This window comes from Papio anubis, chromosome 2 (genome assembly GCF_008728515.1).
Source record: "Papio anubis isolate 15944 chromosome 2, Panubis1.0, whole genome shotgun sequence".
Lineage (NCBI taxonomy): Eukaryota > Metazoa > Chordata > Mammalia > Primates > Cercopithecidae > Papio > Papio anubis.
The window spans coordinates 185,223,260-185,248,232 of NC_044977.1; the positions used below are offsets into that span (position 1 = coordinate 185,223,260).

At 41.2% G+C, this 24,973-nt stretch overlaps 1 protein-coding gene across 3 annotated transcripts in view; it reads left to right on the plus strand.

Moving 5' to 3' along the window:
• The first annotated feature begins 218 nt into the window (after positions 1 to 218).
• TPRG1 (tumor protein p63 regulated 1) overlaps positions 219 to 24,973 on the plus strand; it is a 156,423-nt gene continuing 131,668 nt past the window's right edge. The window contains exon 1 of one of the 3 annotated variants that reach the window (XM_017956049.3): positions 219 to 2,320. The gene's annotated coding sequence lies outside the window, so the exon portion shown is untranslated. The other 2 variants (XM_017956042.3, XM_017956045.3) reach the window with 2 other exon arrangements.

Sequence of the window (24,973 nt, forward strand, 5' to 3'; positions counted from 1 at the left end):
TTTTTTAGGCAGAGTATCTCTCTGTCGCTCAGGCTGGAGCGCAGTGACATGATCTCCACTCATCGCAACCTCCACCTTCCAGGTTCAAGTGATTCTCCTGCCTCAGCCTCCTGAGTAGCTGGGATTACAGGCACCCACCACCATGCCTGGCTAATTTTTGTATTTTTGTAGAGATGGGGTTTCACCATGTTGGCCAGTGTAGTCTTGAACTTCTGATCTCAGGTGATCTACCCACCTCGGTCTCCCAAAGTGCTGGGTTACAGGCGTGAGCCACCAAGCCTGGACCCTACTTTTTTTCTTAGAGTGGGACACTTTTTGGCTTAAAACACGATTGTGAAAACCTAGGATACTAGCTTCTTTGTTCATTATCTACTTTTCTAGTCATTGCATTTGTTATTCTTTTTACCTCTTTTCAAAATTGAAATAAGCTAAAAAAATATATAAAAGCTTCCCTTTTTTTAAAAAAAAAAAGGTATCTGAAATTTCACAAAGTATGCTGGCATCGCAGCATTCCATGAATATTTAATCATCATCATCAAGACAGGAGGTTGGAGAAAAAAATCAGGTTGTGATATTTGGGAACAGCAGGTGTGGGAAGGAGGGTGTTGACACCCTCTGAAAACGGATATGGCATGTTGTGTGGCAGGTTCCCTCCACAGCTCCCATGTCCTCTGGGGTCCCAAACGTGCTTTAAGAAAACTCTGAGGAGCTGGAGCTTGTCCTCACCCTTCCTGTGGCAGAGTGTCCCTGGAAATGGGCATGGGCTTTGCTGAACTCCTGTCCTTCACAAAAGCTTTCAGGATTTCTCTTTTCTGGGCCTTTGTACAATGTAGTTAGCTCCAGCCCCCATCTCTGTGCATTTTACCCTTATTACTGTTGTTAAGCAAGAAGCTCTTTTACCTGTAGTAAGTCAGCAGAGTACAGATATCCAGTTATGAGAATTTGGGATGGAGGGTATTGAAACTTAGAGTTTACCCAGGAACGCTTATATCACACAGTGAGGAGCAACGTAAAAATGAAAGAATCGCGGGTCATGCATGGACAAATTACTTGCCTTCTAACCTTACCACACCCTCCACTTTGCCTGCCGCCCAATGTTCCAGACACACAGGTTTTACTGCCGTTTCCGTACAGCAAGATTGATTCACCCTACAGGTTCTTGCCCCTGAGCTTTTGTACGGTCTATTCTGGGTTGGAGTTTTCTAAATGACTGTCACGGTAGATGGAGAAACTGTAACACTCTGGTTCTCAAACTTTTATGTGCATAACAGCCATCTGGCAAGGCTTGTTGACTTGGAGATTCCTAGGCCTACCCCCCAGAGATTCTAATGCAGTAAATCAAGGGGCCTGGGCATGTACATTTTTTAATATGAGGTTCTCAGGCAGGTGTCCAGGGACCTGCGCATCAAATGCTGTCTTCGGGGTGAGAGGCTCTTTCTGGACACTAAAGGATGCCCTGGCATAAAGATCCACGCTGATACTGGAGCCCTGGACTCTGGGCCTGTCTTTGATTCAGGCTGGTCACTGCATTGGGGGTACAACTATTATTTGACAGTGGAGTAAGTTTTTCCCCTGTGGACCCCAAAGATGCAGAAAGGGGGAAATAATCCAGAATTACTGCCAAGAGGTGGAAACGGCTCACAGTGTGATTCAGGTGGCCACTGAGTGTTACCCATATGGAAAATCCCTTAGGCTACAGGAACAGAAGCAGGGCTGTAACTGGTCAGGGACTAAGACAGACAAAAGGAAGATTCCCTCCCTCTCCCCAGGTGATCTGGGCTCTCTGGAAACCCAGAGAGCAGTCCAGTTCAAAAGAAATCATCAAATGTCAAGACAGAATCACTGAGGGGAGTCCCCAACAACATAACAAAGATGAAAATTAAACATAAACTTCTTAGCTAAGCATTCCAGACCCTCAATAATACGGCCTTGGCCTTAGAGTCCACCATTTCCCTTTAAACTTCACATTCCAAGAGAACAGAGCATTCAATGTCTTCAAATGGGAATTCAAGGGACTGTACTGATGGGTGAGTGCCATAGGAACCTCCTCTCTGGTTCAACTCCTATGGTCAGAACTCAAGTTTGTGAATTGAGCTGTTCCATTGTTTTCATTACATTGCCATGCCAACTTAGGTTCTAGAGTGCAATCTTACTTTAAAAATCACTCCTTAAGCTGGGACACTGACATGAAGGTGATAACAGTTTGATACTTAGTAGCATAGAATGGCAACCCTAGAAGAGACCTCACTTTGAGCAAGTCCAAACTGCTTTAATTTGTTGACAAGGAAGCCAAAGGATCCCGAGGGAAACTTGCCTAAAGGTACACTTGCCGAGCACACCCAGGGAGTTAGTGAACTAGGGAGGTAACTCTCGGTGCCTACACAGAAATGCATAATACCTTTTATCTTAACTTGTGTCCCTCATACTTTCTTTGATGTCTCAGCGTTTCAAAAGCCTATCTTATTTGCATTGTAATTTATCACTAGCTCTTCATTTATGTTTAAATTTTGTCAAGGTTCTTCTTCCTTCTTTAATTTCTTCCCTGATGAGACATGTAAAATGACTCAAGCTGTTAGGAGAAGAATTTTAGGTAGGAAGAAAAAAATAATAATTCAATGGTAATAGTTTCATCTTACTGAGGTTTTAAAATATCAGGGTCATTTTCAATTTAATTCGACCATATACTGGGCATCTGAGTCTGCTGGTGACTGAACTGGGGGTGAGACTATTATTTGTGTGACAGAGGAGTAACTTCTTCCCCTGTGGACCCCAAAGATGCAGAAAGGGGGAGAAAATCCAAAATTAATGCCAAGAAGAGGTGGGAGCTGCTCACGGTGTGAACTGGCATCAGTACATCTCCAATCAGACGCGGTGTTTTCTCTAACGAAGGTGGGCTGTGATGGTTGCCTGAGTCTGCTCTGAGATTCCATCTAGCGCTGTGACATTGAGAGGTGACTGGATGGTTTCCCCATCCACTCCAGGGTAACCCACACTTCCTCCTGAGCCCTGTGAACCGGGAGGAGCCCAGGTGCTTAGCAGGAATGGTGAGCCACACCCCAGGCATGAGTCAGACCTCCCATCCAGCAAGACGGGGAAGGGTGATGGGGTGGAGACTGTGGCAAGTTTCACCTTCTCCCGCCTTGTCTTGTCTTTGCTTTGTATTTGTAAGGAAGGGAGTTTCAAAGTGATGCTCTGCCTTGTGGGGAGTCCTTCTCCCTGCCATGAATGGCTGGCAAAGTACACCCTTGTTTTCCTTTTCCTGGTTCTTTCTTAGTTCTCTCTTACTTTGGGGGAGTGCAAGCATAAGAGTAGGGGCAGGACTGGTTTGTGAGGCCATGTGCAAAGTGAAAATCCAGGCTCCTTGTTCAAGAACTATTAAGAATTTCAACATGACAACAGCAGAACAAAAGCAAGCACAAGCCCGTCTACCTGCAGGCCTGTGTAACTGCACGGGTTGCATGCCCATGAAGCCATTCTCGGCGGGGGTGGATCAGAAAGTCAGGTGAGGATCTGGAGTGGAGGACCCTCGCTGGGTCTCAAACCAAAGCCAAAAACGTACGAGAATTCTTCCCCATCTGTAACAAATGTGGAAAATGGTGCAACATTAGCAGATTGGTATCCATAGAGTCTCGAAGTATTGCACTTAGATTCTGTGGCTGTCAAGAGCAGACTTTATTTTGCAAAGGAGAAATAGAGGCCAAGCTAGAAGAGGCGATCCTCTGAAGGTCACATTGCTTGTTAGTGGCAGAATGGGAACTAGATCCTAGGCTTTCTAACTTCCATGCCAGTGCCCTTTTTAGCCCTCAGTGAACCTGTGCAACAATGAAATTGTTCTCTTTCACTGTGGATAAAATTGGAACTTGGAAATAAGAGTGAGATGCAGGGAAGGAAATGAGACCAATGATAAATGAATGGAGAAAACAAAACAGTTTCGGAAGCCAAAGCAGTTTGTCTGAGTCCTATCTGATACACAACATACAGCAAAGCAGACAAATGTCTATGTGGCAAAACAAAACTGGAGGAAGCAGATATTTTCAAATAAAATATGCATATTTCCAACCAGCCTTGAGCTCATCTGATAAGGGACAGATTGTCCGGAGTAAATAGAGAGAGAAAAAAAGATGCTTTGGGCTGAATTTAGTCCCTTGTCAAAAGCAGAAGGGGCTTTTTGTTTCTCCCTCTCTGAAATGTCACCTCTCTAGCTGCGAGGCCTCGTAGGGCTGTGAAGGAAAACAGAGTAGTTTATACATTCATTCATTTACTCATCCACCCATCCATCAAAGTAGGTATCACTTGAGTACCTACTATTGGCATTGTAATGTACTAGGTCCTAAAAAGAATGGCTTGTTTAGGACATGGCCCTTATCTTTAAAGAGGGTAGACAGATGCATATCGGGGAAGAAAACTATAAGAGGGCAGTACTAGTGACGTGTGCTGTGTACTACTGGAACTCAAGAGAAGGGGAAATTCATACTGCTTAGTGCCTGTTCACTTCAAAAACTGCTGCCAGTATCTGTTCATTGTCATTGAACTCCTCTTTCCCAAAAGACTCCTGGGACAAGGGGTTTATCTGGGCAGTTGAGATATGGGATTCTTGTAGACACTACCTATTTACTCCCAGTGATGCATGTTTATGTACCAGTTTTTATCTGCATGATCCACTGTGAGGGAGACCTGGACATGAGGTGATTCTGGTTCATACCTGACCAGGATCCACGCCACCTGTACTTCCTCCTGCCCATCTGCTGCCCCAGGCAGTGTGTAAGAGAACAGCCCTGCCGAGTTCAGGGAGGAGGCTGGCTTGTGTGGTCATCCATCCCCATCTGAAAAATGGCAGAAGAGGGATTCTAACGTACCAGTGTTTCCTAACCTAAATAAGTAACAACATACATTATTTCTCATAGACAGTAGAGCTCAATGAGAAGAGGAAGAAGAATAATTTGTAAAAGCTATTTTATTTGAAATGGAGTCTCACTCTGTTGCCCAGGCTGGAGTGCAGTGGAGCAATCTTGGCTCACTGCAATCTCCACCTCCTGGGTCCAAGCGATTCTCCTGCCTCAGCCTCCCATGTAGCTGGGATTACAGGTGCCCACCAGTGTGCCCGGCTAATTTTGGGATTTTCAGTAGAGACAGGTTTCATGTTGGCCAGGCTGGTCTTGAACTCCTGACCTCAGATGTTCTGCTCGCCTCAAACTCCCAAAGTGCTGGGATTACAGGCGTGAGTCACCAGGCCCGGCCTGTAAAGGCTCTTATAGAAGAGACAGAAGAGACCGGACACAGAGAGAAATGATCTCTGAGGGCCAATCTGGTAAAATTATTCTGTGCTTCCCTGCTCCTTGGCTGTTGAGCGTGTTGTCCACTGGGAGATCTGTACATAGCCTTTGCTATGCCTGGAAATATAGACATGAAATGAATTCTTACATATAGCCATATGTTCTGTAATAGTATTGCTTCACATTCATACCAATACTTAGAATTTTACGAAGCTCTTATCACCTCCAGGAGCTCATCAACCTCAACAGCCCAGGGAGGTTGGTGGGATCTGTAGTCTAATTCCCATTGCACAGAAGAGGCAACCAAGGCTTGGGGAAAACTCAGCTACTCATCTCTGATCCCAGTGAGCAGCTGAACAGGGACCGGAGCTGAGGTTCTCCATGTGGCATTACTCGTACTGCTTGTGCCCCTCCTGGATGTATTATGTTTCCTGCCCCAGTTACTGCAGGCCGCAGTATGATGGAGCTCAGCATGAGCTGGGAGGAGTGTTCAGTGGCCACTGGAAACCTGACGATTATCAGATGGATGCCATGTGAACAACTGATGTCTTTTCACAGAGTTTCTTGCCCTTTAAAATCGCATACTTCAAACAGCAGTGCATTGCTAAGTCTTTCTCTTAAGAGACCAGGCTGGGATCCAGCATGTTTCCACTCCTCCCGCCTTTTGTGCCCCCACCCTGAGCCATCATAAAGACATTTGGAGCTGAGTGGGAACAGTATTTGCCTCGCAATTATTTCTAATTGCCCTGTAGTTTTGCGGCATCTAAGTGATGTGACCTAGATACCAGTTCTGTAAAACTCTCTTTTCAGCCTGGGGTCTGCATTAGGGAGGGGACATAAATCAGTTTGATCAGGTAACTGTGGCTGAGTCCGTCTCACCAATAACATTTATAACCAACTCTGCCATCTGTGCTTGTTGAAATCCTAGCTCTTCTTAACAGCCCGGATCTAACGCTGCCTCCTCCGCTGTGCAGCCTTCCTGGAGTTGCTCCCTCCTCTGGATGGCCATAGTACCTGTTATGATCTTGTCTGTGGTGCTCATCATCTTCTGTACTGCGCAATGCTAATTCACTTACACATTTTATCTTCCTGAACTCCTTATGTCAGAGACTGTGTTTGGTTCATTTTCATATCCCTGTCTACGTGGATAACTGAGAAAGCCCAAGGTAGTTGCTTAGTTAACTACTGTTGAGTTAGTATACATGATGTCCCCGACATGGTGGAAGCAGGTAAAAGGACTGTTTATTCATTGTGACCTCTTCTAGGGGTGAGTTTGGTCACTGTGACCTCTCTTGAGTGGTAAGTTGCCAGTTTGCACTTCATTTCCTGTGGAATCTTTTCATGACCTCACTATTCCTGGAACTTTGAACAACATTTTTTGAAGGGTGAATATGAGTTATTTTTCTTTGAAAAGAATGGAATTCAACCAGTCTAGTTTGTCAGTGCACCTCCGTTCCTCCAGCCGTCAAACAGATACAATCTGATTTGGCCAGAGTCTGCTGAATGAAGTAGAGAATTTAGGATAGAAAATTGAAATTCAATGATACACATACAGCATTTTGTTTTCTGTGCTCTCCTTTCTTCCAGCAATCCACCTACTTGTGCAGTTCATACTTTATTTTATACCAACTCTGTATGTAGAACACACTTGCTTAGGTTTCAGAATGTGTTCATTAAGATTCTATTTCATTTTTTTTAGCACCGTTGCTATGTCAAATCTTATCCTAGGTTTATTCTCATATGCTTCCTTTCAAATTCTATCTGCATTTCTGAAGGAGAAATGATACTCTCAACTTACAGATAACCAAAATTAAAAAGCCTCAGAAAGATAAATTCTGACTTGTCATAGGCTGCAAAGCCATTAAATGACAGATCAGGATTCACTAAATAGAAATTAATAGATCATCATTAATTCAATGTGTATCTATTTATTACTTACTGTCTGCTGGATTTTGTGAGGAGTATATGAGAGAATAAGATGTAGCACTGCCCTCAAGGGGCTCCTCGTCTACGGAGAAGGATACACACTTACATAGAGACAATATCATGTGGTACATTTCCTAATAGGAATGCTGACCAGAGACGCTGTGTGTACATGTGTTTGTTTTCAGATAGACTGCTCTCCATGTCTTCTACATTTTTGACAAGAGTGGTAGTGATGCTGAAAATCACAAATATCCAATACATCAAGCCATCATAAAGAATATTAATGATAGGAGTGTAGGCCTCAGGCTGAAGCTTTATTATAGCTACTTGGAGGCATACAGAAGCCATCGAGGAATGGATGGTAGGCTGCTCCTGCTCCTGCTCCTGCTCCCTTGGCTGGATGTGTATTAGAGGGAGTTGGCAGAAAAATGCAGGACTTCTTGAGGAAGACGACAGGAGGTAAAGGTGTGTCATTGTAGAACAAGAAAGGCCCCACCCACAAAGCCAATTGTCTGCCTCTGACAGGTTGAGTTCCACCCTGTAAACATCCTCAGTTCTTTCATTTGACTATTTGAGGGTGAGAATGTAACTCTCAGCCTACTTGGTGAAGTGAGATTCAGACTGAGTGGGGTCACAGCACAGGGCGCTGCCTTGCCTGGTTTTATCTAGCCAATCACACCTCTCCTAGCCACTATCTGTGGTCTAGCCCCCTTTGTCCAGGAAGAGAAAGAAGAGCCTTGAGGACCGGCCTAGTCAGGTAAGATCAAGTGGCTTGTCACTGGTTCTGCAGAGATGGGTTGTTCCTCTATGAACCAATTGCTCCTGTCCCCTAAGCTGAGTTTCTGGTCACCTCCCCCACTGACTTGCAGTTTGGTTTAGGTTTGTAGTTTTGCATTACCATGTGAAATTCCCCTATTCTTCCTTACTGTCCAGGGTTGATAAGGTTTGTAGACTAGCATTTTTTAGCCTATAAAGCCACTTGACATACTTATCTATATATTGATTTTGATCTTAACTGCCCTGTAGTGCAGTAGGATGGGTATAATTTTCTCCATTTGGTAGCTTAGTGAACTGAGGCTTGGTCAATTGAAGTGATTTGTTCCAATTGGATCAGCAGGCTAAGGCCAAGATTAGATTTGATTCCTTCTTCCCTCTTCCTCTATTATAGAACCCAGCAGGTCATACCTTACCCCCCAAAACCAAAAGAAGTGAAAAGCCTTTCTGAACTGTTAAATGGCAAACAAAAGGTGATTATTTCTTTGCAGGCAGTTTGAGAGGGTTATTTTTGAATTCATTTGAGGGAAATTTTATAATGATCTATAGGTCCCATCAAACAGTGCTGTTTTTAGAGAACAAATGAGGGCATGTATGTAAAGGGGAGTTGTAAACTGAAAGGTGATAGGTAAATGAGACAGTGATGACTACTTGGCGCCTGAGACATCCTCCAGATCTCTGTATAAGCAGGTTTTAATTTGGGGCTAAATGACACTCTCCAAATGTCAGAGGCAGCATAGTGAGGCACAGATCATACAGGCCCTGGGGAAGTGTTTTAGCTTTTCAGTCACACTGTGGTTTGTAGAAAAGCAAATCTCAATGGGGAAAACACCCCCAAATCCTTTCAAATTGACTCCTGCAATTTCCTCTCTTGTGACAGCTATCATCATATCTCATTGTTCTACAGTTTTAAGGAAATCTCATCTTCAGTCATTATGTAGTTTACTTTTTGAGATGCTAATTTTAGCTATCATTTTTCTTTTCATGCTCAAAAGGTTATATCATTCTTAGTTGTGGAAGTAAATGTTTCCTCTGTGTGTGTGCGTGTGTGCGTGTGTGTGTGTGTGTGTGTGTCTGTTTGAGTTTATTATGACAGTGCCAATATTCATCCCTTGGGACCACCACAAATGCAGTGGGTTGTAATGCTACATAATCTTTGGCAGACTTCTATATATTCTTTTTTTTTTTTTTTGAGACAAAGCCTTGCTCTGTCGCCCAGGCTGGAGTGTAGTGGCGCGATCTTGGCTCACTGCAGCCTCCACCTCCCGAGTTCAAGTGATTCTCCTGCCTTAGCCTCCTGAGTAGCTGGGATTACAGGCACGCACCACCATGTCTGGCTAATTGTTGTATTTTTAGTAGAGATGGGGTTTCACCATGTTGGTCAGGCTGGAACTTTTACATATTCTTAATGTCTTTCTGGCTGTAAGGATCCTGAAGAAATCATTTAATCGTTACCTTATTCAAAACAGAGAAACTGAGGCCCAGAAAGATGAAGTGATATGCACAAGTCACACAGCCAGTATCATTGGAGCTGTAAGTCACATATGAGTCTCTTACTCTTTCATTGCCCACAATGTGTAGCGAATGGTGCTGGGTATCCCAAGCAGAAACATTAGCCATGTCATTTTGGAGACTGTAACCAGATGTCCTTTAAGATTTCTTCCAATTAAGAGTTTTAGGGCACTTTGGCCTTTGCTTAGCATCTACTGGAGATGGTATCATGCCCTTTAGAGTAGGGAAATTTGTCAGAGAAGCTTCTGTCTTTATTGACTTGGTTCTTCTGGAATGTTCGTTTCAGCCAAATGTTGGAGCTGCTTCTTAGGTATAAGATGGGGAGATGGGCAAGAAGTGGTGGCATCTTCATTTTCTTCAGCCTGTCTGGATTTTGATATTTTCTGAGATCTTTCTAAATAAGTGTCCCTCGGTTCAATACTTTTAAAACTTGAAGTGATAGTTGATGTTTTATTCAACATTGTTTCATCCAATGGCAGCGTCGAGTCCAAGAATTCGTTTACTCCAGAAGTTGCAGAGCAGCAGCCACAGGTGAATCCAGCATGCAGATGTGCTTTGTTTGTGCTGCCACGTTAAACAAGATAAAACTAGTTCCAAAGTATTTGATATCTAGGAAATGTCCTGTAAAAAATGCAGATATCTTGTTTTCAGGAAGATCAAGAGATCTGATAATGATGGACCCACATCCCCACATGAATAACACCTGTGCTGGGGCTGGGCAGCATCTTCTTCCTATAGATAGAACATATTTTCCCCCATCCTCCACAGCTCCCATTGTACCTGATTTAGGCTACCAAGTGTTTGAATTTTCCACTTCTGATTTCTTGCAATCTCTTAGGTATTAGGATTCCTTTCAATCATTCTCTTTCAAGGGAAACCTAGTTCTACATAATGACAGACCAGGCTACCAGCGCACCAGGGAAGAGATGAAGTTAATTATTTGTCCCTAACCTCTCACTATGTAAGAGGTAGAGGATATATGATGACTTCAGTAGAACATACCGTTGACTCTGATACCTACTCAGGATATTTTCTTTAGCTAGCTATCAAAACTCAGTGACTTGAATGTTAAAGTACTAAGCAAGATGACACTGCTGCAGCATAATATTTAGGTGCCTACAAAAGAATAGGAAGGACAGTTGATACTTGCAGGGTAATCCTCTTTACTCAATGGATCAATGGCATAAAAACAAGAAAACAAATTATTATGTGTGATAGCACATGGATAGCAATATAATGCCCTGTTTCTAAAGAATCCAAATTGCTGAAATCCTGGAAACTAGGTTAATGATATGCTTTCTATTATTCACTCACTAATATAATAATCACCTTTTGGTCACCTATGGTGTATACAACCCTAAGCTTAGGGACTTAGGGGTAAAGAGTAGAGACCCTTTCTCAAAGGGGCTTACCATCTAGTATTGAAAATGTATACACAAATAACTACAACACAAGACAGAATATGATAAATATTTCAAGACAAAGAAGAAAGCAAATGTTGAGGTCTCAGGAAGATGAGATTTATGGCAACTAGGTAGGTTACCGTCAGAGATAATTGTAAGGATGAAATGGCACTTGAACTGGGCTTTGGATCGATAGACATGAGAAGAGTTTTCCACAAGAGAAGAGTTTAAGTAAACTCCTAAGTCAATACTATCTGAAGTATATTTGAAGAGTAGAAAGCATTTACTATGGTTCAATATAGGACGAGTGGAACTGAAATGGAATAAGGCTGGAAATCTGGGTCTTCACCAGATACCTGGGTGCTGAGTGGCAGGCTCAGGGCTTCAGATCAGGCACAACATGATGTCTTTGATGGGCATTACAGCTACTGACCAGACATTAGTTCATGGTTATTAGCTCATTGTAATCTGAGTTCGTAAGTCGGCAGTGACAGAACGTCTGTGTAGGCACACTTTAGCTCTACATTAGGATTTTCAGAAGTAACAGAAAAAATAAGAATGGGATAGAGCACTTATATGAATACAATAGACAGTATCATGTGAAGTGAGTAAGGCAAGGTGGTGCTATACAGTGGAATTAGAAAGATGGATAAAAGTATCTTAGAAATACATTAAGCAACCTATAAGATTCATTTAAAAATATGGAAAAGATTTCTCTGTCTCAAGAAAGTCTATTCCTCTGGGTTATCTGAATGTTAGAAAAATGATGATGCACAAGTTGAGTTCTTAACTTGTGGGATGTGGGGAGGTTTTTAGCATGTAACGCTTGTCCTTTGGTCTGGGAAGCTGTCACTCTATAAGGAACAGACATAGAAGGTTCTTGGATGTCCTGACCCTGGATTCCTTCATAATAAAAATTACTGAAAAAATCATAAATATATGCATACTCCACTGTGTTTCACAGCATTCCTGGTGGGTGAAGGGAAAGGTTTTGTCTTGCAAAGGGCTACACTGGTCACCAGAGCAATATTTAATGTGTACACAACTCCAAACACCAAGGCATTTTATAAATAACCAAACTTTTCTCATTTTCATGGGTATGACTGTGTGCGGAATTGGCTTAGAGTTGTACTTGCATCTCAGAGTTCTGTGCCTCAAGAGAGGTATGTAGGTGATGTGACTCAGAGTAAAATGAGATATTTGAACAAGATTCGTTCATTTTAAACTATTTATTGAACAATGGTTCAATTCAAACATCTATTCAAGTTTCATTCATTCAAAACTATTGAATATCTGTTCTAAGTTTTGGAAATAAAATTGTGTCTTTTCTACAACCCCATAAGTAGTTCTGGTAATAGCAGCAGCGAACAAAAATAATAATCTCTTTATTCAAGGAGCTTACATTTATAGTGAGACAGAAAACAAACAAAACCATTCAGTAAAATATATAATGTATGAGACATGGAGAACAATAGAACAGAGAAAGAGAATAGAAAGTTATGGAGAGCTAGATTTTCGAGAGGGTGCTTAGGGTTGAATGAGGCATTATTTGAGTAAAGAACTTAAGGATATGCAGGAGTCAGTGAGGCACTAATTGGGGAAAGAATGTTCCAGGCAGCTGGAACAGGAAGCGCAAAGACCTTGAAGTAAGAGCTTGCCAGCCTGGCATCTTTGAAAACTAAGGCATGGAATGAACTGAGTGGAAAGATCTTTGGATTTTAGGGGATGAAGTTAGAAGTTAGATGATGGTGGAATGAGAACAGGGAAAAGTGATAATGCAGGACCCTGTAAGACACAATAAGGGCTTTGATTTTCACTCTGATTGAAATAGGAGCTATTTGCAGATTGGAGCAGAGGAATGACATGGTCTGACTTACCTTTCAAAGGCATCCTTCTGTCTGATGAGAACAGATGAGGGTGAAGTGGGGAGAGAGGTGGCAGAAGAAGAGAGATTCTTCGGGAGTTATTGCTGTAAACCAGATGAGTGATGTGGAAGCTTGGATAAGGATGTAGTTGGTTGTGTAGGAAAGAGAATGTTTTGATTCTAGTGACTGATATATAGAATGAGGGATAATAAGACAGATAAGTCAAGTATATACCACAGTTTCACCTGAGCAACAGGTAGAAAAGAGTGGCTTTATTTGAGATGGAGAAGATGGTGACATGAACAAGTTTTTGAAGGAGTATTAGGAGCTTACTTATGGACAGGTTAAGTTTGAAAGGTTAAGCTGGGAGTAAATGTATAAATCTGGTATTCAGTGAGGATATCAGAGCCAGAGATAAAATATGGGAATCATATATGTATGTATGTGTATGCATATATATGTATATACATATATACGTATACATATATGTCTGTTTATATATGCATATACTTGTATATGTATATACATATGTATGGTATTCACAGCAATGAAATCAAATGAGGTAATCAAAGGAGTTAGTATAGATAGAAAAGAGAAGAGGTTTATGGACTGACTTCTGGGATGCTGAATGTTTGAGTTTAGAGAGGTGCAGTGAACCCAGTCAGTGGTGTGCCAAATGGGAAGGAGAGTGGTGAGAATGGTCCCACGCCAGCAGAGAGGGGTATTGTATCACTGAAATCGCTTACAATCTCTAGCACAGGGTAACAATGAGAATCATTCCTTTCATTTACATGTTCTGTAGACAATGCACCCCTTTATTATCAACATGTTAGAACAGAATATTCTTATTACTTCCTCTTTCCTCCACTTCTCTCAGGTTCTATTGGAACCCAGAAAGGAGATGGAGGAGGAGCAGCCAGCATGCTGGGTGGATACTAGGTGAATGTAGTGTGTCCTGGGAGTCAGGCAAAGGAGTCTTCCAAGGAGGAGAAAGTGATCAGATGCTGCTGAGAGTGGAGTTGGATGATGCCTGAGAACTGAGCATGCAGCACTGTGCTGGCACAGGCTCAAGACAATGGGAAGAAAGGAATTGGAGATTGTGAATATAGATGTTCCTTTCAAGGAGCTTATTTATAAAAGAAAACGGAGAAAATGGGCACCAGCTGTGAGGAAAAGAGATGGGTTTTTTATTGAGGTGGAGGAAAGATAATAGAAATATGCTTTCATGGGCCAGGCACACTGGCTAATGCCTTGTAGTCCCAGCACTTTGGGAGGCCAAGGCGGGGAGATCACTTGAGGCCAGGAGTTCCAGACCAGACTGGCCAACATGACAAAACCCTGTCTCTACTAAAAATACAAAAATTAGCCAGGCATGGTGGCGGGCATCTGTAGTCCCAGCTATTCACAAGGCTGAGACACTAGAATCACTTGAACCCGGGAGGCAGAAGTTGCAGTGATCTAAGATCGTGCCACTGCACTCCAGCCTGGGCGAAAGAGTGAGACCCCATCTCAAAGAAAAAAAAAAAAAAAAAAAAGAAATATGCTTCGTAGAGTTTGTAACTTGATTGATGTACATAGACAGAACATTTTATTTTATCTTTCTACAACCCTGTAAAGTAGTTCTGGTAAGAGTTATCATTTTTTTCAGGCTCCAGGGGTTGAAGTCAACTGCCTAGAATCAAACAGCAAATTAATAGCAGATGGGATTTAAACCTGGTTTCTAAAAGTTGAGCTCATTGTTCTCTTCACTGCCTTAGTCTACTCATAATTTTGGAGAAAACTTACAGCTTTAGAACTTTCTATAACAGTTTTACTTAGCCATGGTTTAAGGACATTTTATAAATCTCAGGAAACTCACACTTCTGAGCGATGTCTCCTAAACTGATGATGATTTTACATCAAATGGAGGATGTTTGGAGCTCTAAAAAGGAATTAGAACTCAGTGTCTGCATCAATAAAAACTTGCAGTATTTGGAAAGATTCTCCCAAGTAGCGTCAACATAAGACTTCAGGTTGAACAATCTACATGGCTGGAGGATGGGAACACAGTTTTGAATACCTTTACTCATGGACTGATTCTCGCATTAATGTCCACCTCTAGTAGTGCATTTGTGTCAACTTACCAACATCTATGATATATCCTTATGCTGTCTGATGCTTTCCGTCGACTTGAAGGTCGTACACAGTTAAGATTCTTTCTTTTTACATGGAGCTGCAACCATACATTCCTGGGTCTCCAATTCTACCTGGTTCTCCATTGGGACATTGCTACTCTTTATAAGCAGGCATACACATATAATTTTGATCCAGAATGGAAAGTTTTGCACACCATTTGTCACTTCCCCAGTGGTGGTTCTCCTCACTCACCACTGAGATCACCAAAAGGTAACTTCCTAGAGTGACATATAAACCTTGTCTTTCAGCCGCAGATTGTACTGAATACTTGGTGTGTCTCTAGTCGTTTGCCTTGTGGAAGAGCTCCTAGATCCATAGGTATCCAGACAGCTCAGTGTGACTTTCTGCAGTTGCACTGAGGGTGCCCCTACTGCACGCTATACAGATTATTGCCTAATGCTTTATCTAGACATCTTGTAATCTGTTTGTAGATCTGACTCTTTCACAGACAATTACTCTTTAAGGGAAGAAACTGTATTTGCAGGTTGCTTTCTACTCTTCGCCTCTTTCTTTTCCCAGCACAGTACTTGGCCCAGATAAGTTTCCCCCAAAATGTGTTTGAATTAATCAATTAAATGGAGCACTCTTTTATGCCATTTAGAGTTGCACTAGGGAGGTTAATGTATGTCACACAGGAAAAAGGGGAGTACCCAAGTTCAAGACATTCTTATATGCAGAATTAATTAATTATGCAAATCAAATCTACAACTGTATTAGTCCTTTTTCACACTGCTGGTAAAGACACACATGAGACTGGGCAATTTATGAAAGAAAGAGGTTTAGTGAACTTACAGTTCCACGTGGCTGGGAAAGCCTCACAATCATGATGAAAGGCCAGGAGGAGCAAGTCACATCTTACATGGATGGCAACAGGCAAAGAGACAGAGCTTTTGCAGGGGAATTCCTCTTTTTAAAACCACCAGATCTCATGAGACTTATTCGCTATAATGAGAACAGCATGGGAAAGACTTGCCCCATGATTCAGTTACTTTCCACTGGGTCTGTCCCATAACACATGGGAATTCAAGATGAGATTTGGGTGGGGACAGAGCCAAACCATATCATTCCACCTCTGGTTCCTCCCAAATCTCATGTTCTCACATTTCAAAACCAATCATACCTTCCCAACAGTCCCCCAAAGTCTTAACTAATTCCAGTATAAACTCAAAAGTCCACAGTCCAAAGTCTCATCTGAGACAAGGCAAGTCCCTTCCACCTATGAGCCTGTAAAATCAAAAGCAGGTTAGTTACTTCCTAGCTACAATATGGGTACAAATATTAGGTAAATACAGCCATTCCAAATGGGAGAAATTGGCCAAAGCAAAAGGGCTACAGGCCCCATGCATGTCCAAAATCAAGCAGGGCAGTCAACTCTTAAAGTTCCAAAATGATCTCCTTTGACTTCATGCCTCCCTCCCAGCTGCTTTCACAGACTGACATTGAGCATCTATGGCTTTTCCAGGTGCACAGTGCAAACTGTTAGTGCATCTACCATTCTGGGGTCTGGGGGAGTGACCCTCTTCTCACAGCTCCACTAGGCGGTGCCCCAGGAGGGACTGTGTGTGGGGACTCTGACCCCATATTTCCCTTCCACACTGCCCTAGCAGAATTTCTCCATGAGAGCCCCACCCCTGCCGCAGACTTCTGCCTGGACATGTAGGCATTTCAATACATCTTATGAAATCTAGGCAGAGGTTCCCAAACCCCAGTTCTTGACTTCTGAGTACTGGCAGGCTCAACTCCAAGTAGAAGCTGCCAAGGCTTGAGGCTTGCACCCTCTGAAGCCATGGCCTGAGCTCTATGTTGGCCCCTTTCAGCCATGGCCAGAGTGGCTGGGACACAGGGCACAAAGGCCCTAGGCTGCACACAGGATGGGGACCCTGGGCCCGGCCCACAAAACCACAGTTTCCTCTTAGGCCTCCCAATCTGTGATGAGAGGGGCTGCTATGAAGACCTCTGACATGCCCTGGAGACATTTTCCCCATTTTCTTGGGGATTAACATTTGACTTCTTGTTACTTATCCAAATTTCTGCAGCCAGCTTGAATTTCTCCTCAGAAAATGGGATTTTCTTTTCTATTGCAGTCAGGCTGCAAATTTCCCAAACTTTTATGCTCTGCTTCCCTTATAAAACTGAATGCCTTTAACAGCACCCAAGTCACCTCTTGAATGCTTTGCTGCTTAGAAATTTCTTCTGCCAGATACCCTAAATCATCTGTCTCAAGTTCAAAGCTCCACAAATCTCTAGGGCAGGGGCAAAATGCAACCAGTCTCTTTGCTAAAACATAACAACAGTCACCTTTGCTCTAGTTCCCCACAAGTTCCTCATCTCCATCTGAGACCACCTCAGCCTGGACCTTATTGTTCATATTATTATCAGCATTTTAGTCGTGACCATTCAACAAGTCTCTAGGGAGTCTCAAACTTTCCCACATTTTCCTGTCTTCTTTTGAGCCCTCTAAACTGTTCCAACCTCTGCCTGTTACCCAGTTCCAACGTTGCTTCCACATGTTTGGGTATCTTTTCAACAGCACCCCACTGTACTGGTACCAATTTACTGTATTTATCCATTTTCACACTGCTGATAAAGACACACCTGAGACTGGGCAATTTACGAAAGAAAGAGTTTTAATGGACTTAGAGTTCCATGTGGCTGGGTAAGCCTCACAATCATGGTGGAAGGCAAGGAGGATCAAGTCATGTCTTACATGGATGGCAGCAGACAAAGAGAGAGAACTTGTGCAGGGGAACTCCTCTTTTTAAAACCATCAGATCTCCTGAGACTTAATCACTATCGTGAGAAATACTTGCCCCCATCATTCAATTACCTCCCACTGGGTTCCTCCCACAACACATGGGAATTCAAGATGAGATTTGGGTGGAGACAGTCAAACCATGTCAACAACTTTGGAAGCCAACTAGTATGGTTTATTTTACTCTTTAGTTAGGAATTCAAAAGTTGCATAATTGGTGTGTCCATTTTGAAAATTTTGTATCATTATTCTTACCTATTAATCCTCAATAATATCTGTAATGAAGACCTCTTTCTGAGCAATAAGACAAAGATGAAACTAATATAAGTGTCTGCTTATACATGCACACCCCAACTTTCCAATCTCACAACTTAAAAAAAGTAGTCCATGTTAAAACAAATATCTGACTCACATGTTTTAAACAGTTATTTAGGATTAAATTATAAAGTCCTCTGCTAACCTGTGAGAAAATGGACCTTCAGGTATTCTATTGAAACTTAAATTGGTATAACATTAGGGTGGGGGAGGAATTTGGCCATATATACCAAGATTCATAAATCTGCATACTCTTTGATCGAGCATTCCCACTTCTGGAAATTTATACTGAAAAAGAAATTCAGGCTTATAAAAGTTTTACCTACAAGAACCCTCAGTGTGTCATCATTATAAAAGCAAGCAAAAAGGAAGCAATGTGAATAATTAACAATATAAATTAAATAATAAAACCTTATACAGCTACTATTATGTCATTATAGGAATTTATTTATTTATTTCCAGATTTTAATGAGGTATAATTGACAAATAATAATTATATATATTTATGGTGTTCAATGTGATGTTTTGACATATGTATATGTTGCAAAATGATTACCGCAATCAAGCTAATTAACATACCCCTCACCTCACTTAGTTATAATTTTTTGTGTGTGGTAAGAACATGTAAGATTTAGCAATTTTCAAGTATAAGAAAATTATTAACTAAGTAGAGTGGCAACTCTACTACTACTAGTGGAAAACAGGCTTGGAAACGGAGTGACTTTTGGTGAACTTTGAGCTCTATCAGTTACTAACTGTGTGACCCTGGGCAAGCTCCTTAACCTTCTGAGTTTTAGTCTCTTAATCTGTAAAATGAGGATAATTATGGTACCTGTACCATTGGGCTATGGTGAGTTTGAAATGAGACAATGCAGATAAAACCATGTGCATGGCACATGTAAGTGCTTTGTAAGTGTTGCCACCATTGTCCGTATTGGTATCCTTGCATGTATCACGTGTAAAAGGCAGTTTGTGAAACAACACTGACAGCGTAACTCCATTGTTTAAGTAGAAAAATGATATTATGAACAGATAAATATAGAAAAACTCTTCAAGTATATACACAAAAATTATTTACTTTCATTTTCCCTGCATAGTGGGCTTAAGGGAAGATTTCTTTTTCCTTCTTTTGCTCTTATGTACGGTCTACAAGATAATAAGAAAAATTAAATGAGGCCAAATAATTATTAAGATCAATCTCTCTAAAGCAACATTTAGCAAAGCAGTAGCTCTCTGCCTGTGTTATCACTGTTGTCCTCACTAAAATCTTCCCATACTGTCATCATCAAGGCCACGTATCCTGCAGTTGGCAACGTTAGACTGATTACCTCTATGTTCTTCTTATTCCTCTGCCCTTGTCCTTCTGCCATCCCCTGCATGGTGTACATCATACACATTTATTAAGTATCTATTCGGTTCAGAACACTCAGTGTTAGCCAGTGGGGGTGAGATTTGCAACAGAAGAGAGGATGGAATCTTACCTAGTGGAGCTTATAGTTTCCTTGGGGATAAAAGGCACTTCCCTTGGCCTGAGTGTATTGTTTCATCTTGTGGAAGTCTGTTTGTCCCAGTGGGTTTGCTGGTTAGGGAAAGCCTTCTAACGAGGTAGAATGAGTTGGCTCAATATCCTTGTTTGGTGTACTTTAAAAACCAAGTGCATTTTCATGTCCTACACATATAGTGATCTCTGACCTGGATGTAGCCCTTCTAAGAACTTTGTGTCACTATTATCTTTGATGGGTTTTCCTTCTATGATTATTTACTTATCTGTCACCTTCGAAGGTGCCAGCTTGGGTAATTTTTTGTTTTGTTTTGTTTTTTTTTTTGAGACCTGATCTCACTCAGTTACCCAGGCTGGCTGGCAGGACTGCAGTAGCACAATCACGGTTCACTGCAGCTTTAACCTCCCAGGCTCAAGCGATCCTCCCACCTCAGCCTCCCAAGTAGCTGGGACCATGGGAGTCCAGCTGGGTAAGTCCATGCGACTCCAGCTGGGTAAGTTTTTGAAATTTTTTGTAGAGATGGGGTTTTGCCATGTTGCCCAGGCTGGTCTCAAACTCCTGGGCTCAAGTGATCCCCCAACCTCGGGGGATCCCCAACCAAAGCGTTGGGATTACTGATGTAAGCCACCACCCCAGCCTGGCTCAGTTATTTGAAACAATATTTCAGACTTTTTTTTTTCCTGTCAGTCCTAAGGATTATCTATGTCCAAAGCAAAGAACACTAGAAAATTTAGAAAGTTATAAAAAACAGAGTAAGAATAATCCAGGAGCCAGTGAGCCAGAGATAGTATTCGTAACACTTTGCTGCATGTGTTTCCAATGCATATGTGCATTGGATGAATTATTCTACATCTTTTAAACCTTCTCCTTCCAGAGATAAACCCCCTTTAACATTTTAATATGTTACTTTCTAACATTTTTCTTTGCTTATTTGTATATTTTTCAGGATTTGAAAAACCACATGGAATGTATAGCTTAGGACCCTGCTTTTTCACATAGCAATATTCTGTAGATTTTTATTTGTCATTTAATTGTCTTTAAAAATATGATTTCCAAGAGTTGTATTATACTCCATGATAGATATGCATACCTCATGTGATACAATAAGAACCTTTAATTTTAAATATTTCCAATTTACATTTGATACTTAAGTCATTAATGCTTCTACTAGGCTCTAAGCTTTAGGCAGCAAGTTATTTTTTAAAAATTTATCTTTGAATCGTAGTTGCATAGTGAATAGCCAAAGATAAAATCTTTGTTCTATGTGAGATAAACACTAAATGGAAATTTTCACTATGTAAAAAAATCCAGAAAGTTATGACTGGGTTATTTCATAAACTGGAGAAAAGTCAATGATGACCCAACGTGTTGTGATTGGTGAGAGTGAGAGGGGAATTTTTCTTGGATTGACCAGGTCTAACTGGAAATTTTCCCAGGCTAGGAAGGCTGGTCCTCTCTGAAGTGCTGATCTCATCGCTGGGAGGGAACAGCTAATGAAACCAGACAGAAAGTCCCTACCATTCAATGTTTATTTCCTTGTTGAATTAAAACAAAACAAAACAAAAACTAGTAACTTGTTCTTTCTGATTTCCTACCCTTGGTACTCTTAAAGACGCAGTTTTCTGCAAACGTTTAACCATGAACTAGCAACTTTTGACTTATAGTAGGATAAAGATGATAAAAATAAATATGTTCCAGTTCTTTTAGTCTTATTGTTTTTGATATTTGACCTATTTTATAAATGACCTGTAAGAGCTCCATCTTGTATTAGAATGAGGGCTCCACACCAGACCTGAGTAGAGTCCTAGACCAGCATAATTAGAGAGAAAATTGAGGTGAGGGGCAAGTAGTTCAATATTCTCCTAGTACCTCTGAAAAAATAAAAAAGATAACCAGAGAAGAAATGGATCATACCTGAACCTGAGTTTCCTGATGCTTACTTCTCCAGGGATTCCCCACTATCATGAGATTTCATATATTCTGCTCACAATTGTTCCAATTCTTCTAGCATAGATTCAGTCAATTAGACTTTAAACTGTTTTGAAATCCTACCATATTTTCTAGGCCTTTAGATTCATTTGTTCATCTAATTTTTTTTTTTTTTTTTGAGATCGAGTCTCACTGTCACTCAGCCTGGAGCACAGTGGCACCATTTCGGCTCACTGAAACCCCTGCCTCTCAGGCCCAAGTGATCCTCCCACCTCACCCTCCCGAGTAGCTGGGATCACAGATTCGCACCACTACCCTTGGCTAATTTTTTGTACTTTTTGTAGAGACAGGGTTTTGCCATGTTGCCCAGGCTGATCTCAAACCGCTGGGCTCAAGCGAGCCTCCTGCCTCGGCCTCCCAAAGTGCTGGGATTACAGGCGTGAGCCATGAGCACCCAGCCTCATCTAATTCTTATACTGTCCTGTAAGATGTGTGGATCTACTTGACATTTGAGAAAACTGAGGCTGAGGGGTTTAAATTGCCACCCAAACTCAGGTAGCAGGTAAGTTGCAGAGCCCAGATCCAAGCTCAAGTCTTTCTGACTCCAAAGCTTTCTCTAATATGATGGTCTATTTTCTGATAAAGGTATTGATTGTATGAAATGAATCAATTTTTATCTGAATTGCTCCTTATCCATTACCTTCCAAAAGAGTTGACTTAATTCTCCAAACATTTGTGTCTTTGAGTTGTAGTGAGTAAGTGAGTAATCTTGATACATCACCTACAATGTTGTATTTAAATCAAAAGTAAAGACATATTTCAGGCTCCAGTGGAGGAAGTTATAATAAGTTGTCTGGTTCAGCAACTAATTGACTGAACTCCCAAATGGAGTGAAAACTCAAAAACTGAAAACAAGCAAGAATTGAACTTCTGCAGAAGTCAACGAAATGAAAAGAAAAGATAAAGAAAAAAAGAAAACCTGTTCAATGCAATACAAATAATGTTACCTCTACTAGAGAACAGATGCATTTCAAGAAACACTGACATCAGAAAATTCATTCGAGAGTTAACAGACGTGAGGACCTTTAGGGACGTGTGCTGGGACATGGATTCCCTTTGGCCAGGCATTTTCTTTTGACCTCTTCTCTGAGGAAGGTAGGTTATGCTATGACTTCTAGCCCATTTGGCACAATGAAGGAGGAAAGGTGGAAAATATTTTATTCTGTTTTGTTTCCGACCAGCGTTTTCGAGCCTGGCTTGTGTTGGGGTCCAAGCTCTAGGTCCGATGGGTGTGGAATTGCTTGTCTGGATAGCCTGCCTTTACTATTCTGTCTCCCAGTCATATGTTTAAAACAGTCACTGCCATCTCTCCCTTTTCCTCCTCCACATCACTTGCTGTGGTCTTCTTTTGTAAGAGTAGAACTTCTGCCAACCCCTGTCCAGTCCACCTATAACTAAGGGCTTTGTTCTCAGAAGATCTGTTCATTGGAAGTGCACTCTGCTTATCTCTAAGCAAACATTCCTCCCTTCCTTTTCCCTCATATAATTTACATAACAGGTTTGTAACTTCTTGGCCTGCATAGCACTTTCATAACTTCTTGTAAGATAAGCCTTGCCCAAGAGACACTGTCTGTCTCCATTCCTCAGAAATACTTTTGACTTTTTTTCCTGTATGCAGGCTTTGCATATCAGTGGGCAGATAAAAGTCATTGACCAATAACCCAATTATCTGTGTACAGGAAATAGTCTCTATTTGGACATTAATTTTCATCTTGTTCTGACTTTTACTTTTGAAGATTTTCTGAAAGCCAAACTTTAATACATTTCCTTTATAAAATAGAATACTTTTTTCCTTGACGGTGAAAGAGAAATCTGTAATGAAAATGTAGGCACCTTTTAGATTTTTGAGTATTTTTACTGGAACAAATGCCTTTTTTTTCTCATTTGTTACTTTTTATAACATTTTCATTGTAAAAAATTAGAAAATATAATTTTAAGAAAACCTGTAATCCCATTACCCACAGAAAACTAATGTGAACATTTTGGTGGATAACCTTGTAAATGTTCTTTTATATGTATTTATATTTTATTTTTGTAAAAACTATGATCATGCTATGTCCTTTTTATAGCTTGATTTTTAAAAAATGCCATAGATATCTTTCTATTGTATTTGTACAATGTTAATTATAATGGTTATATAATATTCTACCTAAACTACATTTAGATAGCTGTCAATTTTCTGATATTATAAATAAAATAGAATTGTTATTTTAAAAAAATTGGAATAAGGGATATCCTTGGATTTGCCACTAGGAGATGATGAGTAAAAAAAATCTAGCTGGAAGGGTCACTTATTTCTTTTCTTTTTTTTTTTTTTTTGAGACAGAGTCTTGCTCTGTGGCCCAGGCTGGAGTGCAGTGGCCAGATCTCAGCTCACTGCAAGCTCCGCCTCCCGGGTTCATGCCATTCTCCTGCCTCAGCCTCCCGAGTAGTTGGGACTACAGGCGCCCGCCACCTCGCCCGGCTAGTTTTTTGTATTTTTTAGTAGAGACGGGGTTTCACCGTGTCAGCCAGGATGGTCTCGATCTCCTGACCTCGTGATCCGCCTGTCTCGGCCTCCCAAAGTGCTGGGATTACAGGCTTGAGCCACGGGTCACTTATTTCAAATGATTCCTCTCTTTTCACGTGTTCAAGTATACCAGAATAGCTTGTGATAATATGCTGGCTTGCCCCATTTATGTCATGGGACATAAATCTACAGTTAGATAACATCATTAGTTATCCAATGTAACGTTCTTCAAGATACCTATCCCGGATGGGGTGTTGAACTAGCACATGAAGCCTCTCCTAAATTGAAGATTCTATATTCTGTCACTTCCAAATGGAGAGTTAGTTTTAGCTACTCTCTATAGCGTTTTCGAATAAGTATATCCACTGATTATGTTTTAGTGGGAGATTTACACAGAGTCACCGTCAAACACCAATGGCATTTGGAGCCTGACATTACCTATTTTAGGTGGGATGCAGGAGAAGAAATAAGGAATAATATTAAGTAGAAATAGTTCTGATAATTATAAATTGGCTACAGCCCATTTAAAAGGGAAGATAGAGCTTCTCTCATAGTTAACAGGGAATACATTTTAGAGTCACGTCATTTAGGTGATCCCTTTAAGCACTATGCGATCTCACCGATGAAGTTCTTAGATACAGAGATACTGCCAAACATGAATGCTGTGAACTAACCCACTTCTGGTGAAACCTATATCAAAAGAGAAGCTCTAAGGAATAGTCAGACTTATCCATTCACTTGAATTTCTCTATTCACAAATAGGACATATTATATAAGCCACAGATGTTCTTTCACTGCCTTTATGTCCTGAAAAAATTCTCTAGAGGCAGGAATTGACATAGTAAGCATGTTCACAGGTGATGTGGGCAGCATCAAGTTCTGGCCCTGTGAGCTTCATTTTCTACCTGGTCTCCTTGGCCTTCTGGAAAGAACTGACACATCCCTGGTCTAAACACATCCCCTCTCCTCCCTGTCACC